At 43.0% G+C, this 17619-nt stretch overlaps 1 protein-coding gene across 3 annotated transcripts in view; it reads right to left on the reverse strand.

The window, feature by feature from the left end:
* Positions 1 to 17619, reverse strand: part of TOX2 (TOX high mobility group box family member 2) — a 256708-nt gene that overhangs the window by 100943 nt on the left and 138146 nt on the right. The gene's annotated exons all lie outside the window — the stretch shown is intronic.

A 17619-nucleotide genomic window follows, 5' to 3' on the forward strand; every position in this document is an offset into this window, starting at 1 on the left:
TCTTTTAATGTAGGTTTTTTGGATGTAATTTCCTAGGTTTGAAAAAAAATAGAAATTCCATGTGGAACTCCTATATGGTTCATCAGCCGGATTAGGACACTTAGATCCACAGCACACACCTCTGCTACTTGTGTTCCCAGAGTAACTGGTGGCATTAGTAGTCATCCTACATGTGGGCCAGCCATTAGAGGGAACAGAGCCACAGATTTGCCAGCAGGTTTCACAGGTATTTGCTGATGGCAGAGGAATGATGAGACTCAGGGATCCTTAGTTCTATTCCAGGTTCTGAAGGGAGTGTACTTAGTGGTCAAAGAGTCCCCCACCCACTTCCGATACCTTCTGCCTTTGGCCCCTCCAGTCTGTCCTCATGCCAGTCTCAGTTCCTTAACTCCACTCAGCCCCTTGTCTTAGCCCAACCTCACTATCTTACAGCTCTTTGTCCCAGTCACACCGCTCGCCACCCAGGTCCTCACCCCTCAGTACTCCAGTCAGACTGATTCCTCCTTCTCCTCCTTGCTGCCTATGCTCCAGCAGGAGGACACTGAGCGCACAGGAGAGACAATCTCCCTGCTTTCAGCTCCAGTGCCTGGTACCACCACAATCCTTGGCAGCTGGGTGGAACAACTGCAGGAAAAGTCCTGCTCAGCCTATGCAGCTCCTGCTGGATGGAGCATGCTCAGCTGGTGTGTGGCGATGGCATGGTGCGTGTGCAGCCCAGTCGGAACACAGGAGCTGTGAGGGGATGGAGCATGCTCAGTAGAAGCAGACTCTTCAGAGAATTTAGCTACCAAACTCCACAGTTTCTCTTCTAAGCAGGTGTGAACTGAGATTTTCAGAGGCTCATAAATTGGGATGGCAAAAGGCCTGTCCCTGATGCCAGGGCAACCCCCTTCTGAATTTCAAGCCCCTGTTTCAAAGCATGGAGGCATTAAAGCTACTCAACGAAAAATAGAAAATTGCAGCCTAAAGTGTTTAAATTTAGCAAAGTTATAAGCATTCATATAAGTATATGTATGTATATACATGCATACTCATATATATCATACACATGGATTTTAAATTCATTAGAAATGGCTCCCATACACCCTAAACATATTTACTGTGCATATTTCCAGCCACTTTATATTGTTCCTGAAAATCTCCTTCCTGCTGTATTATCTTCTCTGCTACAGTAATTCACAGATTTTATTTTCCACAACATTTTTAATTTATATCATGTTTTATTTATGCTACCGTCTTTTGTGAAATCCCAAATTTCAAACCAGACACAAACAGCACACACATAAAGTAGACTTCTCATTATCAACCTGACATAGGAAACACAATTGACTGAAATAAATCTTGGGTTTTATGTCAGTGAGGCGTTTACAGAGTACGTGACATTTCGCAGCAATACAAATTGTACATTAAAAGATAATTTTCCAAACACGATACCAAATATGCACTTGGAGTGTTGCACCATTATGTAGAGTAATACTGAAACTGTGCTTTAACAAATGCTGTTGTTATTTTGGACTAGTTCAGTTTCAAGATTGCATCAGGCCTTGTGAGTAGGTTTAGGAGTGATTAAGTTTACTGTGCACAAAAGCCAGCTATTTGGCAAACTGTCAACACAGCGTAATTGATATTTTAATTACACCACTAATACATACATGCTGCTGCTCACAATGAGCCTCCTCATTGGTGTTAGACAAACAGCTTATTTACGGCTCTGATTATTGTTCCAAAGAAGTTTGCATTTAAATTGGTAATATTCTAAATTGCTATAAAAATGAACCAAATTGTTTTTTGCAAATTCCTAATGGCAAGAAATGCACAGAACAATGCAAACAGAAATGATCATCCCGCTTGGCATATGTTCTGTGGGATGAAATGGGGCACAGGCAATTTACAGCTGAATGTCCAGGAAAATCTCCTAAGGGTGAGACCTACTATTAGGGGGTGGAATAGTCTCTCTCAAGTTGTAGAAGCTCATCCTTTGAGACATAACGAGTGGCAAAGAACTGCAGAATATAAAATACATATATAACTGTGGACAATAATTCTGCATTGGCTAATGGAAGAACTGGAAGAATTCAAAGACCTAAAAGGTCTTTTCTGCCTCTAGCCTCTACGATCCTGGGAAAACACCGTGTAACATGGACTTCTGGGCCTCCCTTTACATATGCTTATTGAAAGGGAAATCAGAGCTGTCATCCATTGGCCAGACCCTGCAGCCTAGTACTTCGGAAGTTGTGGTTAAACCCCTTCTCCTAGATCTGAGCCAACAGGATGAGGCAGTATGAAGGGGGAGATTTTTAAAGGCACTAATAGGAGTCTTGTCTCCAAAGGCAATTGTGCACCTAGTTGACCTTTGTGCTTTTGAAAATCTCCCATGCAGTGTGTTTAAAACTGCTAGGGGCATCTGGGACCTCCTCTCCTCTCATATCTCCCCTCCCCTCTCTGCCGTGCCAGCCACACCAGCCTTGACATCCCATTTAGATCCTACTCCCACTTCTCTCTCCTTGCTATTTCCTGCATTGTTCCCAAGGCATGGAATGACCTCCCAGTCCCAGCGCTCCAGTCCCCTTGCCTCTCATCATTCCAATCCTCCTCAAAACCCTTTCTGTGAGGCCAGTAGGGAGTGAACTAATTACTGATTAGGGATGGAGGACAAGGAAAAATCTGAGTTGTTCCCCTCTCTGGGTCCTGCAGATAGAACTCTACAGTGGAGTGGCTCTCTATTTTGATGTATTAACGGTACTGAGTGTATTGTTGGCACTGAACAATAAGGTTGGGATTTTCAAAGGGATTTTGAAAGATCAATAGGAGTTGTGCTCTTAACTCCCTCCCTCCAGCAAATATGAAAATCCCAGCATGAATAATTATTCATCCATCCACATCCTGTGCTCTTCACTGGAGGATCTGAGCATCTGTAATAACAATAATACCACAGCAGTGTCTCCTATGGAGCTGAGGTACAATATGATACAGATCTACAAATAGGCTAGGGACAAGTAACCCAGTGTGCAGATGCAATTGCTGAATTTCACATATTAGCATCTCGACCATTTAATTAGCATGGTTGAAGTGGGAAGCCCTGGAAAGGTCCACACCAGGAGTTGATCTGTACTCATGCACATTCAAACTTCCCCTGGACATAGGGCCTGGTTCTGGGAACTGGTGAGCATCTGCAACTCCTAATGAAGTCAATGGACGTGGTCCTACTCCCACTAAAGCCAAGATGAGCTTTGCCACTGATTCTCATGAGAGCCCAAAGGAAGTTGTCACCTTTCTGCATCTCCCAGAACCGGATGGAGAGGGCTGAACTTTCAGAAGACAGCAGGTGCTATAGGAGTGTGCAAGGAGGGGATTTTGAAATGATGTGGCCATGCACTGCTGGGTAGTGTCATGGCATGACCTTGGAATAGGCATACTCAACCTCTTTCAGAGCTGTTCAGGAGCCACCTAGTGCAACGCAGCACAGGCAAATGAGGCACAGTGCAGGCAAGTGCAAGTTAAGAGGCACAGCAAAGTTAAGGGAAGCTGCAAATAAGACTCAGAAAGAGGATTTTAAGCAAATGGAAACAGCAGATCAATTTACTGCAAAGTAAAAGCTACGCCTCAGGCACCATTACTCCTGGTGGGCCTGGCCTGCTGGCAACAGCAACTGGTGTGGGACCGGGACATCTAGCACACAGACGTATAGACTTTAAGGCCAGAAGGGACTATCGTGATCATCTAAAAGCTTATCTTGGATTGCATCTTCCTCCTGAAGCTGTTGAGGGGAGAATTGCTGGATGGCACTGGGAAGGCTCTTTACACAATTCCAGTGCGGAATACACAGCCAGAATCCATGTCCATGCCCAGACCTTGACTGCACAGTTCTGTCTGCCTAGGCATATCAGTCTTTGAATATAGACACCATCCCATGTACCTATAAACCCCACTGCACACAAGCTGCCTTGAAAGTGTGACCGCTAATCACAGCACTGCTGCTCAACCACCCCAAAAGGCACAGAAACTCCCAAACCTGAGTGCAAAGCAAAGAATTCAGACAACTTTTTACAAATGCCCGTTCCTATGATCTAGAAAGAGGAAAGTGGTTTTGGTTTATTTATTTTTTTAATATGTATAAAAGTAATTTGCTCCTAAACTTGTCCTCTAGGTTCCAACCTGGAGTGAAATTTTATAACCTAGTGATAAACCCCAGGGAAAAAAGGGGGGGCTTTCAAATGAAAATGCCAACAGAATCTTAACAGGAGCATGCGTGGGTGCTGCTAAACTAAGCTCACAAGGAGGTGGGGCAAATGCCTTAAAAGAGTTAGTGAAGGCAAAATAATGTTCATTAAAAATAGAAAAACAACTGAAAAAATATCCTTTGTATTCAACTTCGCACTCGTACATCATAATGTTCCAGTAAAAGCCCATTTTCCCTTGAGATAATAAAAGAATTGAATTTTTCCTTATCGGTCATCTATTTTTCTAGCTAAAGCTATTACTCCCTCTCTGCGGTTGCTAGGCAACAAGAAATATTAATAGCAGCTTTTATTAGCTTAGCTTTAGCAGCAGAGTACCAGAATGAGAAAATGGAAAACATAAATGTGTTACATAAATCTTTCAACCTTTCAGGGTTTGTGTTAGTCTCTGTTTTCATAATGATTTATTGAAGTGATGGTTCATTTATGAGAAAAAGGAGTGTGAAATAAGAAAACGGAACATTACCCTGAAGGACTGTTTGAAAATAAATAATTATACGAGGTGAAGAAAAGCTGTTTAAAACCATTTTTCTGAGTTTTATAAAATTTAAAAAGACATATTTCTTTCATTTATTGCCTCTGAGAAAAACACTAGCAGGAGATTGCAAACAGGGCTCTGTTTAATACAAAGAAACCTTCACATATGATTGTATTATTATTATTTTCCACCCAGGCCTTATCTTAGGCAGTTTAGTTTTTAAATAGTGAACAACTAATGAGCAGAATTACAAATTAGTTAAAACCCAAGATGTAAAGAATTAGTACAACTCCAGAAAGGCACAAACCATCTTGGGTCAAAATCCGTAAGGTTTCACTCTTTGGACACCGTCAGTCCCTGCGTTGACAAAGCCTGTCCCTACATTAAACTGCACCAATATTACTGCTGTTCATTGTGTTGTAAAGCTTGCTAATTTGGAATTTAATTTGGTTTGCAGCTTGATTTGTGTGGCGTCATGCTCTGTTTTATTGCAGCTGTTCTCAGCAATATGTCTGGTAACTGGAGCACCGTATTTAAGTTTATTTATTTCTGATTGCGCATCACAGGTGTTTCTAAACACTGTAACTCAGGAAAGCAGGTCTTCACCGCTACCAAGTGGAAAAGTAAGACATACGGTCCTGGTACCTTATCATTCCATCTCTCCTGTAAAGGATTTTTGCCTACCTGGGGGAGTTCCACTGAATTACACTGAGTTCTTGTTTTTTTAAAAATAAATACATTAGGCGAAATCCTGCCTCCATGGATGTCAATGGACTTCCGGCTGAACAGGTGGAATTTTAAGGCATGGGGAGGATATCTCCTTAGAATGAACTCTCCAGTTATGAAAGTAACCCCCCGTCCCCCAGAACTGAACCACAATAATATAGCCCCTGATCAGGGCCGCCCAGAGGATTCAGGGGGCCTGGGGCAAAGCAATTTCAGGGGCCCCTTCCATAAAAAAAAGTTGCAATACTCTAGTAACATGTATTTGGAAATGTAAAAAATAACTAGTGAAATACATTAAAAAATAATTTGTAATAATTTGAAAATATACTAAATACATTATTTAAAAACATTAAAAGCTTTAATGGTATGTATACATTTGCAATTACATAATGGGCTGTTGCTGGGTGATGGTGATGGTTGGTACCAATGGGCTGTCGCTGCCTGGGGGTGGTGCTGCTGTTGCCCAGGGCTGGGTGGGGAGCTGCCCGGCTCACAGGGGCTGGGCTCAGGGATGTGGGGAGATGGAGTCAGGAGGTGTCCGGCTCAGAGGGGCTGGGCTCGGAACTGGGGGTCAGGGCTGTGGGGAGGATGGGGTCAGGGGGTTTCTGGCTCAGAGGGGTTGGGCTTGGAGCTGGGGGTCAGGGCTGTGGGGGATGGGGTGGTGGGGGGTACCCGGCCCTGGCCCCTTACCATGCCGCTTACCCCCTCTCCCAGGAGCCTTCGACATACTCGTGGGGCAGGGGGAGCCTCTGACATACTCGTGGGGGCCCCTGCGGGGCCCGGGGCAAATTGCCCCACTTGCCACCCCCCTCTGGGCGGCCCTGCCCCGGAACACACAGACATTTACAACGCTGGTAGGACTGCAGACATAACTTTCCTCTGAGTGTTGCCTTCCCATGTCCCGCCTGCTCACCTCAGCCCATGAGGGCCTTCCACAGCATCCAACATAGAAAGTATGCCATGCCACAGAGCCTATGACCTCCCTTCTTCCATGTCTGGAAAGGCAGAGATCATGTCTTGGGCAGGGGTCCACCAGCTACAATCTGACCCATAATTCTTGGGGGGAAGGAGGAGGAGCGGGACAGAATCACAGCCCGATTGTGAACAATGCAGCCAATCATTCTACAGGATTTTCTTCGTTTTAGAGCAAATGATAAGAGCAAATTTGCTGCCAGGTTTAATATTTTCCCCCAATCCTAAAACACATGGAAATGTTGTTTTAAATGATAAAGAAACAAAATTAAAATGGGAACAGATTTTCTAAAAATCAGTAAAATAAGCATCCCCTCCCCCATGCAGGAGAACAGGAAAGTGAAACTGACTAAGGTGCAATTCCATGATATTTAAACATTTGGGATCAGGGCCTAACTTACATACAGAAGCAAAGCTGACTTCCAGCCTGTTCTCGTGCTGAAGTAAAACAAAAAAAGGAGACGAATACCAGAGCTAGAGGGAACACGATTCAATTTCCTTTTTAATTGTTCAGCTCTAATAATCTAAGCCATTGGGTTTGATTCAGTGCTAGGCCAAGGGATGCTATGGTGATATATGCAGTATCAACGTGGGGGATGGGATTTGGATGTACAAAACACTATACATTAATTTCATATTTGAAATAAGTCTCATTGAAATAATTTTTTTGTGTGTTTCCCCTTCTGTTCTGCGACTACCTGGACCATTTAGACTGTGAGCTCTTCGGAGCCAGGGCTGTCTCTCACTGTGTGTTTGTACAGCACTGAACACAATGGAACCCTGGTCTCAGCAGAGACCTCTGGATTCTACCATAACAATAGCAATATCCTGTTCATGACATTGTTCCTTTAAATCCTCTTATAAAGGAATAGTGCTAGATTACAAAGAATACTTTAAATACATTTTTATTTAAAATATGTAACTTTTATTTAAAATAGATAGGAATTTAAAATATATATATATATATATATATATATATATATATATATATATATTTATTTAAATAGTTACGTATTTAAATATTTATCAACAATAAATAAATTATACCATCTGCCAAGCTAAAAACCACATTTAACAATTTCCATACCTCGGAGAAACAGCAAATGGCTAACACTTGTTTTTCTAGGATATTTCTAATTGGTTTCCTTTTGGGGCTGTTTCCCGTGTTAGAAAATGATCCAAAATGAATTGTAATCAATTATTATCTTTAGAGTGTAAGCTCCTTAGGGCAGAGACCCTCTTTTTGCTCTGTGTCTGTACGGTGCCTCGTACAAAGGGGTCCCCTAGTCCAGGCCTGGGGCTCTGAGGCAGTACCACAATACAAATAACTAACAATACATTATTAAGACTTACACAGACTTCAATGGGATTTGGATCTGGCCCTAAGGGAGCACACAGTTATGTATGGGCTCATCAGCACAGCAGGTCTGACTCAGGAGAAAGAGTGAATTCAAGTATGTGAGCAGTCTGAGGAAAGAGAACAGAGATGACCAAGGGTTTGATCCTGGGAAAAGTTACACCTGCTAGGTCCCTCTGACAATGTGCAGGAATAACGATACTCGGGGGGCATAGCTGTTTGCAGGATTGGACGCCGAGAGAGAAATTGCTGGGGTAGGGGAAGGTGTGGGAAATGTCATGAAGAGAGAACCAAGGGAGTGGGAACTGGGGCACTTGGGGAAAAGGAATAAGGTCTGAGAAATGGGGAGAAGCAACAACAAGAGAGAGATGGAAGGAGACACATGGAGCAAAGACATATTCAGCAACAGAAGAAAAAGTAGTGAATCAGAAGAGAAAATGCAGCAACACAGTCACAGGGCTCTGGATGGTTCCATTTGACATTTCAAACATCTGATTTAATGTTGTTGTTTATTATATATTATTCAGATTGTGTTTGGGGCCTGCACTGCATGAAGCACTTTCTAAACACAAAGGACCCTACCCTGAACAGTTCACAGTCTATGGTCTTCGACCATTTGCATTTTTAATGACTCTAGGCTTTGATCAGGGAGAGGGGAGGCTTCATCCCTCCCATCACGCAGACATATGTACACATCCCAGCCCCAGCCAAAGGAAGTGGCTATTTTTAGTTACCATTTCTCATTGAGAGATAGGCAGATTGTTTACAGGTGGATTGTTTAATTGGCTTTTATTTATATTTCATTCAAAACTGCCACAAAGTTAAAAGAACGTTATTTAGGTTGCAAAATCAAGCAGTCGGTTGTTAGGAAATTCCAGATTTACAGATGCCCTTGCAATCTTAATTCCACTTCTTTGTGTATTTATCCTGTGCACTAAATGACACTGGGGTTATGTGGAAAAAAACAGCATATGCTATAATTAAAGACTGTATCATAATGCATCTATACCAGGGGCTGAATTAAGGTGACATAGGCAACTGTAAATCTGGCATAGTCCAACTTTCGAGTTCTTGCAACCTTAATGTTCTTTTAACTCAGAGCTTGTCTCCCTGTATAGCACTGCAGCTGCGCTACTGTAGCGCTTAGCGAAGACACTACCTACGTCAATGGGAGAGCTTCTCCCATCGGTATAGGTACTCCACCTTCCCAAGAGGCAGTCAGAGAAGCCCTCCCATCAATCTAGTAGTGTCTACATTGGGGGTTAGGTTAGTATAACCATGTCACTCAGGGGTGTGGATTTTTCACACCCAAGCGATGCAATTATACGGACATAAGTCTGTAGTGTAGGCCAAGCCTTAATGTGTGTGTGGAGGGAATATACAATTTTCATTTTTTCTGTAACTGTAACAACTCCCCCCATGCACTGGATTTGAACCTTGAATTTCTAGCCCTGGTGCTCAAACTGCTACAGCTTAACCTACACGACTAGCTACACTAGCTGGTAGGAGAAGAAATCTGTTATCCCACTGAGTCCAGAGGATGGTTATGGGAAGCCCAGGCTGACTCTCTTTCCCACAGTGATCTAGGGGAATTTCTTCCCCACATGGTGCCCCTATAAGTAAATATGGGACACTGGAGGTTGTAGTCTGGTGTGGGGGAGCTCAGCCTGGCCCAACTCTTCCTAATCCTCCAATACAGTTGCTCTGGCAGCTCCCAGGCACTCTCACCACAGTGATTGCTGCTGCTGCTGCTAATTTGGTGGCAGTGTAGGCCCAACCTTAGGATGTTCATGTTCAGTTATTACTTCGGTGGGCTGCCAACATTTTCCTGAGACACAGGAGAGACAGAAGTGAAATAAAAATTGACTTTCAACAGTTTACAGCTCAGAAAATCTCAATGGAATTTTGTTGAACAAAGAAAAGGCACTCTTACAAATTTCAAAGGCCTATTGCTAACCATGGACGTTTTTGAACTTCTCAAATAAAGTCACAAGAATGTTTTATGATGGAAAGTGTTAGGCAGATTAGATACAGGGGTTGCTACCAGTTTCCCCTATAATACAGTGATCACCACTAAAAGGTGAGCACTTGCTAATAGTTACCATTGCATGGTATCTAAGACACTGAAGCTTCCACACACACAACAGTGTATAAAACAATAATGTCCTTGGGTTCTGCCCCTACCGTGGTGGAGCCCGTAGGAGAGGAGCACAGGGGACAGAACTCTCGGCAATCATACCTTCAACATCTTGAACCCCCTCCCTGAACCAGTCACACACAATGCCCAAGCCCAAGGGAGGAATGCCCCAGTCATTTTGCATTTCCAGTGCTCTAATATCCTTTCACTGCCATTGTGCCAGGCTAGGATCATGGAAAAACAAGGCTATGTTCCTGGAGTTGGTGTTTGTTCACGTGGAGTTTTGTGATATTCATCTCCTAGGAGCAGGTTTGAAACAACGTGACCCCAAGTGTTTGAGTCAATGGTAAGTTACCATGGCAGGCGCTGTTCCAAACTGGGCCAGTGTGGGAGCTGTCAATGGGCTCCCATCTGGCCGACCAGCAGCGCTGCTGTTAGGGAGTGAGGTGTAGGGGCTGGGCCCTCAATAGACTCAGGGGACTTCTCCCCTTTATGGGATGAACCCCTGGGCAGCCAGGAAAGCCCAGTCCAAAATGGTTGTGGGCAGAACTGTGTGCAGAGAGGGTAGCATGGCCCAGGGCAGCGCAGGAGGGCCCAGCAGGAGTCACTGCGAGTGGCGGTTCCCGTCACAGTGCAGTAAAGTTCCATCTCTGGGCCAGGATACTCCCCCGACTCCTCCCCTCTGCTTGGAGTGTGGCACAGGAGCCACCCTCCAGTAGGGGAGCCTCCAGTGCCTGCAGGCTCCGTTCGGCAGGCTCACACGATGAGGGACGCAGACATTCTGAGACCCCTATCTAATATTTATGGAAATATGTTTGCACTGCATTGGAAATTCTTCAGCTCTGACCTTGATCACCCTTTGTTTCTGTCAAACATGTTCTTCCAAATCCCTTCTGAAAACTCATTTATTCACAACAGCTCTTTAACCCAACATGCTCCCACTCTCCCTGCTACCACTGCCATTTTACCTCAGCTTTTTCAAAGGCTGGGGCTATGCTGCCTCCGGTCACTTTCATCCAAGCTGCTCTAGCTGCACCACTCTCTTCACTGTTCTGTCCTCAGTAATCACCCCAGGACGTGCTCTGCTGCTCGCCCCATCACCACAGACACTCCTGATGGACACAGACAGGTAGCAACAACTGCTGGTTCCAGGCAAAAATCCTTGTGCTCCCTGAAGCTGATCAAAAATTTTCTTTCAAAACTCTCTTTTTCTGACAGAAAACACCATTTTTCTATATTATTGGTTTTTGGAGGGGGAGGAAAATTTTCATTTTGTTCGAAATGTTTTCCCTTACTAACCAAAACATTTTCTGTTTCTTTTTCCCCTCACTCACTCTCCCTTTTTTCTCTCCCTCTCCACTCCCGCTTTTATTTCCCCCCATTTTTGGAGGCAAAAAATAGAGAGAAAGTGGAAAAAACCTGACAATTTGGGGGGTTGGGTTCTGTCAAAAATTTTCCCATCAAAAAGCAACCTTTTCTGATCAGCCCCCACACTTTTCCCTGCCTCCCAACTATCCTTGTGTTCTTCCCATCTCTCCACCCCTTGCCTATCCCCACCCCAGGACACCTTCCTTCTCTCCTCCATCCTTTCTAGCTCTTCCATTCTCTTGTCCTCTGCCATCTTGCTTCCTTCCCCTCACATATTTCCCACCACCTTCTTTCCTCTCATCACCTTCACCTATTTCCCCAACCTGTAAAAAGTCACCATTTGTATTAACAGTGATACAGGCAAGAGAAGCAAACCCCGCCACTACATTACAGAACCATCTACATTACCAAGATGAGCACATAATGTAAGAGAGTGAACACAAGGGGTCAAATCCTAATCCCACTCAATTTAATGGCAAAACTCCCAAGGACTTCAATGGGACAGGATTTCCGATATGCCCTTCCCCACCATCCCACCTCCAGCTCTTCTTTCCGATTGTTTATTTCATTCACTCATGCATCGTGTAGGTCACAGGCTCATTGGAGCAGAGATCGTGTCCTGTAGGTTTGCACAGCACCCAACACAACAGGCCGCTGATTCTGACTGAGGTATTAGGTGTGATTAACTATAAATAACTAACAGTATCTGTAATTATGCGCCTGGGTCAAAGGTGGCATGAAAACCATCTCCATTTATTCTCACTGTGTTTGTAACAATATTCCTTAAAATTCAGGCCTGAGAAAGACACCTACGGTTGCATCTCAGCTTTTTGCTTTGCTATTTCATGTTAGATTTTTATTTGTGCAGGAAATTTGCACAATAAATGCTTCCTTACTAGTGACACAGCAGCACGCTTTCTGCGTATCAATGGAGAGAACGTCAACTAGCTTTCTGCATGCTTCAGGCGCTGAGGAAAAGGCCTGAGGGCCAGAGAGGAGAACAGAACAGAACCATCCACAGAGCTCCCCGCCTTCAGCCAGAGAAGCAGGCACAGGATAGAAGAACAGAGATCCTGAGAACACAGCTGAGCGGCTAAACATTGTTCAATTGAAAAACTTCTCCATCAAAAAATGCAGCCTCATTGAAATAAAAATGTTTCACAAAAGCACTACTATTTCAAGGAGATTTTTCTACAAAAACATTTGAAATGAAACAAAACGGTTAATTCTGTTTTGTTTCAAATCACAATTTTCATTTTGTTTGTGATTTTGGATTTTAGATTCCCCCCGCCCTTTCCCCCCTTTTTTACATTTCCCCCTCCTTTGCCCCCATTTTGTCCCCACTGGAAAAGGAGGGGAAAAACAAGTTTGGGGGATTCTCTTTCCCACCCACCCCCATTTATCAGTAGGGCCTTACCAAATTCACGGTCCATTTTGGTCAATTTCACAGTCATAGGATTTTTTAAATGGTAAATTTCATGATTTCAGCTATTTAAATCTCAAATTTCACAGTGTTGTAATTGTAGGGGTCCTGACCCAAAAAGGAGTTGTGTAGGTGTCGCAAGGTTATTGTGGGGGGGGCGGGGGTTGCAGTATTGCTACTCTTACTTCTGTGCTGCTGCTGGCTGCAGCACTGCCTTCAGAGCTGAGCAGCTGGAGAGTGGCGGCTGCTGGCCAGGAGCCCAGCTCTCAAGGCAGAGCCACTGTCAGCAGCAGAGCAGAAGTAAGGGCAGCATGGCATAGTATGCTGCTCAGTGCTGAAGGCAGTGCAGAAGTAAGGGTGGCAATACTGTGACCCCCTAAAATAACCTTGTGACCCCCCTGCAACTCCCTTTTGGGTCAGGATCCACAATTTGAGAAACGCTGGTCTCCCCGCCCCCGTGAAATCTGTATAGTATAGGGTAAAAACACATAAAAGACCAGATTTCACAATCCATGATGTGTTTTTCATGGCCATGAATTTGGTAGGGTCCTATTTATGAGTTAAAAAAAAGGAGGGGAGTAAAAAAGGAAGAGGAAGAGGGTAAGGGACAATAACCCAAAATGTGAAATATTTTTGAAAACTGAAAGAATACAAAAATTGTGATTCAAAATATAGAGCAAAAATGTCATTTTGTTTCTTATAGAAAGATCTGAAATTTTCTTCAGAATATTTTGAACAAAACATTTTGATTTGAAATTTTTCAGGGGGAAAAACACTTGAATTTTTGGCCCATGTCTGGTACATTTAATTTGTTTATTAATGACAAGAAATATCCATCTATGTAGTTTTCTCCCCCCAACGTCCCCATGTTGAGGTTTCTCTCTTATAAGCGCGTGCGCGCGCGCACACACACACACACACATTCAGTGACCCCTCTCTCTCTCTCACTGTCCATCCTGCAGCACTGGAATCCCAGTAGTATCTATTCAATTATTATTATTTATTATTTGTATTATCATATCGCCTATGAGCCACAGTCATGGACCAGGAACCAATGGTCCAAGGTGCTGTACAAACATAGAACAAAAAGACAGTCCCCCACCCCAAAGAGCTGGCAATCTAAGTATAAGACAAGTGACCAAAAAGGGACAGACAGATGAGGGTACAGGGAAACTATATCGGTCAACATGGGAGGCTATGATCACAGCACACCAGCAGCCTAAACCACTGTCAAGTTTTCTGTAGGCCTCTTTCTTCTCCTTCAAAGATCTGCTCTTCCACAGAGGTAGCCTGTACATGAAGTTTGGAATGACCCATGTGCCACACAAATGTGCTGAACCTCACATCTTCAACAAAGGAAGAGGTTTGAAGATGAACACCCAATTCAAGCCAGCCAGGACGTATCAAACACTCAGACAGAAAGAAGAGGAAACATGAGTCTGCAAGAGGGAGACCAGACACTAGATCTCATGGAGCAATCTGAAACGTCCGAGGAGCAACTGGCTAAGCAAAAGCAGGTAGCGCAGAGGAGGTGCTGAGGAAGGGAGACTGTTGATAGGATGTATTCATGATAAGCAAATATGGAGGTGACCTTAGTTTTGCAAAACCTCCTTGGTCAGGTTACTGCTCTGGAGATGTAATACAAGGTCCCATTTTATCAATACCACTACATTCCAAGAGCAGGGAATGCTACACAGGAGGGCAGACTAGATGATCACAGTGGTCCCTTCTGGGCTTACAATCTCTGAATCAGATAAAATATTTCAGTTTTGGCCCATTTTTGAAACACGACCACACAGCCCTGGGAGTCAGGAGACCGGGGTTCTATTTCTGGCTCTTTAATGACTCAATGTCGGACTTTTAACAAACTATTTCACCTTGCAGTGCTCCTTTCTGTAAAATGGGGATAGCAATTTCCTACCTCCCAGGGGTATTGTGAAGCTTCATGAAATGATTGGAAAGTGTTAGTTATCAGATTCTTGAATAGGAGACACTACAGGATTGCAGAGCTTCCCTTATTCCCAATTACTTTTTGAGCAGTAGAATAAATGTCATTTCCCATTGCTCTCAGTAATGCCTAGGTCATGTCATTTTAATAGTCCTAGATTTTTCATGAGCGCACATGAAAAAATCCTAGCTACTGAACATAAATTCTTAACAACATTTAAGATTTGTATCCCAAACTTCTTGCAATTACAATTTTTCCCTTTCATTAAAAATATTTTTACTCCAGAAATAAAATAAATGGCAGCAAAGGTAGGAAACATCTGTGTATGCAAAAAAATGTACAGCCCATTGCGAGCCGAAGCACATCGGCGGCGTGTTAATACCCTTAACATTTGCATTAGTCATTTAGGACTTGAAACAAAGACCAAATTTCATCAGGCTTCCTGCTGAACTCTCAAACAAGAGTCACCTTCCTAACTGGCTGATGCCCCCATTACTACACACAGTGAAACAATTAATGCTTTGTTATTGTCAAGTCAGTAAACATGTTCCTCCTCAGAATGAATTTTTCCTGTTGCAAATATCTACCTTGTAACTTTCAGGGAGGACAACAGCACTTCAGACGCCCTGCAATGTCACCCAAGAAATGCCTGAAGCACCGTCTATTTCATTAGACGGTTACCAAGTGGGTTATGACTTGATGGACATGCGGGCAGAAGGTATTAATGATACAAATTTAAAAATCTGCTCCATCTCTGGGATTTTATTGTTCCCTCTTGTGCGTGCACAGCTCCCATTAATGCTAATCAGGATTACACATGCACATTGGGACAAACGCTGTACTGCCATGTGCACACACTGGAGTCAATGGGATCCCTGTCCGTGCATCCAAAAGCAGAATTTGGCCAATTTGTGAGGGAAAAGAGGGGTCAGCCTGTAACAAAAAGTTTGATAGCAGAGGAAAAGTGTTTGACAGGAGGGTAAGAAAGGATTTCATTTGGGCCTAAAATTACTACACAATTCATTTACTGATCTGCCTTGTTACAGCTGGGACCTATGGAGATATCTTTCTCAACGGCTTTGCTTTAAAACCAAACACTTCCAATTCACTATCAGCTGAAAAATTCAGGGTTCCCTGGATTTTTAATTTTAGTGGTAAGGGGGAAACAACTCAATCTCTCTATTCTGTTTTCAGCATACTAAGCCCCCTTCTTATCTTCCCTAGCTCAGTCCTGATTTATTGTCAAGATGCTGCATTTGTAAAACAGAACCATAAAATAAGAAAGAGAACATTTCCCAAGGACTACTCCAAAATAAATTATTTCAGACATTCAGAAGCTGCTTAATAAATCCCACTATTCTTGTTTCTTTGGGTATTTTAGAAACTGATTTATCAATGCAATATCACCTCGCAAAAATGAGACAATCAACACAGGATAAAAATATTGTGGTATGAAAATAGGGGTCAGAAGTAGGGGCTGTGCTTTAAATTAAACTAGGGAAAACATCTTTCATACAAATTTGACTCTTTTTGTCTCAGAAATGAATAATTTAATGAACTAAGAAGCTAAAAGCTAAAGAGGAGCCCAATGTAATATTTAATTTCACAGAAAGAGATCTGTTTTCAATATCATACTCAATCGATTGTTTTTAAACACAAACTTAATCAAGAAAAAAAAAGTGCAGACATGCCAAGGATTTTGGGAGCTTTGGTATGTTCCTAGAGAAAGTGATAATAGCTCCTGTGAACACTACTATCTTCCAGACCCTTATCTACTGAGACAAGGAAAAGCAAATACTCTTTAGCTAGGATGGTTGTGGAGATGCAGGCATGTTAATTAAACAAAATTAGCTCTGTTTGATATTGATGCATTCCAGTGACACCCATGGAAATCAATGATCTTAGAAGCAACTAATATAGAAAACCTACCATGTAGTTAAATCTGCTAAAAGGGAAAATATTATTAAATGACTTCATCATAAATTCAATACAGCTGATGAAATCAAGACAAAAGCTTACACAACATGGCTGGTTCTGTGCTGAACGAATCTCTATACTGGGTTAAGTAAGCTCATTTCCCCCCCTCCCGCACCCCAGACCTCCATTTTTAATTCATTATCCCTGTGCTATTCCTTTCTGCAATAGGTTAACATGAAACTTCTGAAGATATCGCCTTGCTCCAGAGTAACCCAAAAGGCATTTTAGGACTGCCACCTCTAACCTATGCAGGACTGGGGACTGATCCTGCTCCCCTCAAAGTCACAAGCAAAGCTCCCACTGACTTTGAGAGGACATGGCGTAGGCTCAGTTCTTTCACTAAATGGGCTTTTAAACCATAGAATGAGGTAGTTCATGCCATACCTTAACCTTTTTACTATGCCAGTGAGCAGATTGCTCCCGTTTTACAGTACTTGCAACGAACGTAGTGGTATATTTATTATTCAAAAGATCATCAATATTGAAGTGCCCTGGGATCTTTTTTGGATGCTTTGTTTTAACGTAAGAACATAAGAATGGCCATACTGGGTCAGACCAAAGGTCCATCCAGCCCACTATCCTGTCTACTGACAGTGGCCAATGCCAGGTGTCCCAGAGGGAGTGAACCTAACAGGTAATGATCAAGTGATCTCTCTCCTGCCATCCATCTCCACCCTCTGACAAACAGAGGCTAGGGACACCATTCCTTACCCATCCTGGCTAATAGCCATTAATGGACTTAACCTCCATGAATTTATCTAGTTCTCTTTTAAACCCTGTTATAATCCTAGCCTTCAGAACCTCCTCAGACAAGGAGTTCCACAGGTTGACTGTGCACTGTGTGAAGAAGAACTTCCTTTTATTTGTTTTAAACCTGATGCCCATTAATTTCATTTGGTGGCCCCTAGTTCTTATATTATGGGAACAAGTAAATAACTTTTCCTTATTCACTTTCTCCACACCACTCATGATTTTATATACCTCTATCATATCCC

Source organism: Trachemys scripta, chromosome 12 (assembly GCF_013100865.1).
Source record: "Trachemys scripta elegans isolate TJP31775 chromosome 12, CAS_Tse_1.0, whole genome shotgun sequence".
NCBI lineage: Eukaryota > Metazoa > Chordata > Testudines > Emydidae > Trachemys > Trachemys scripta.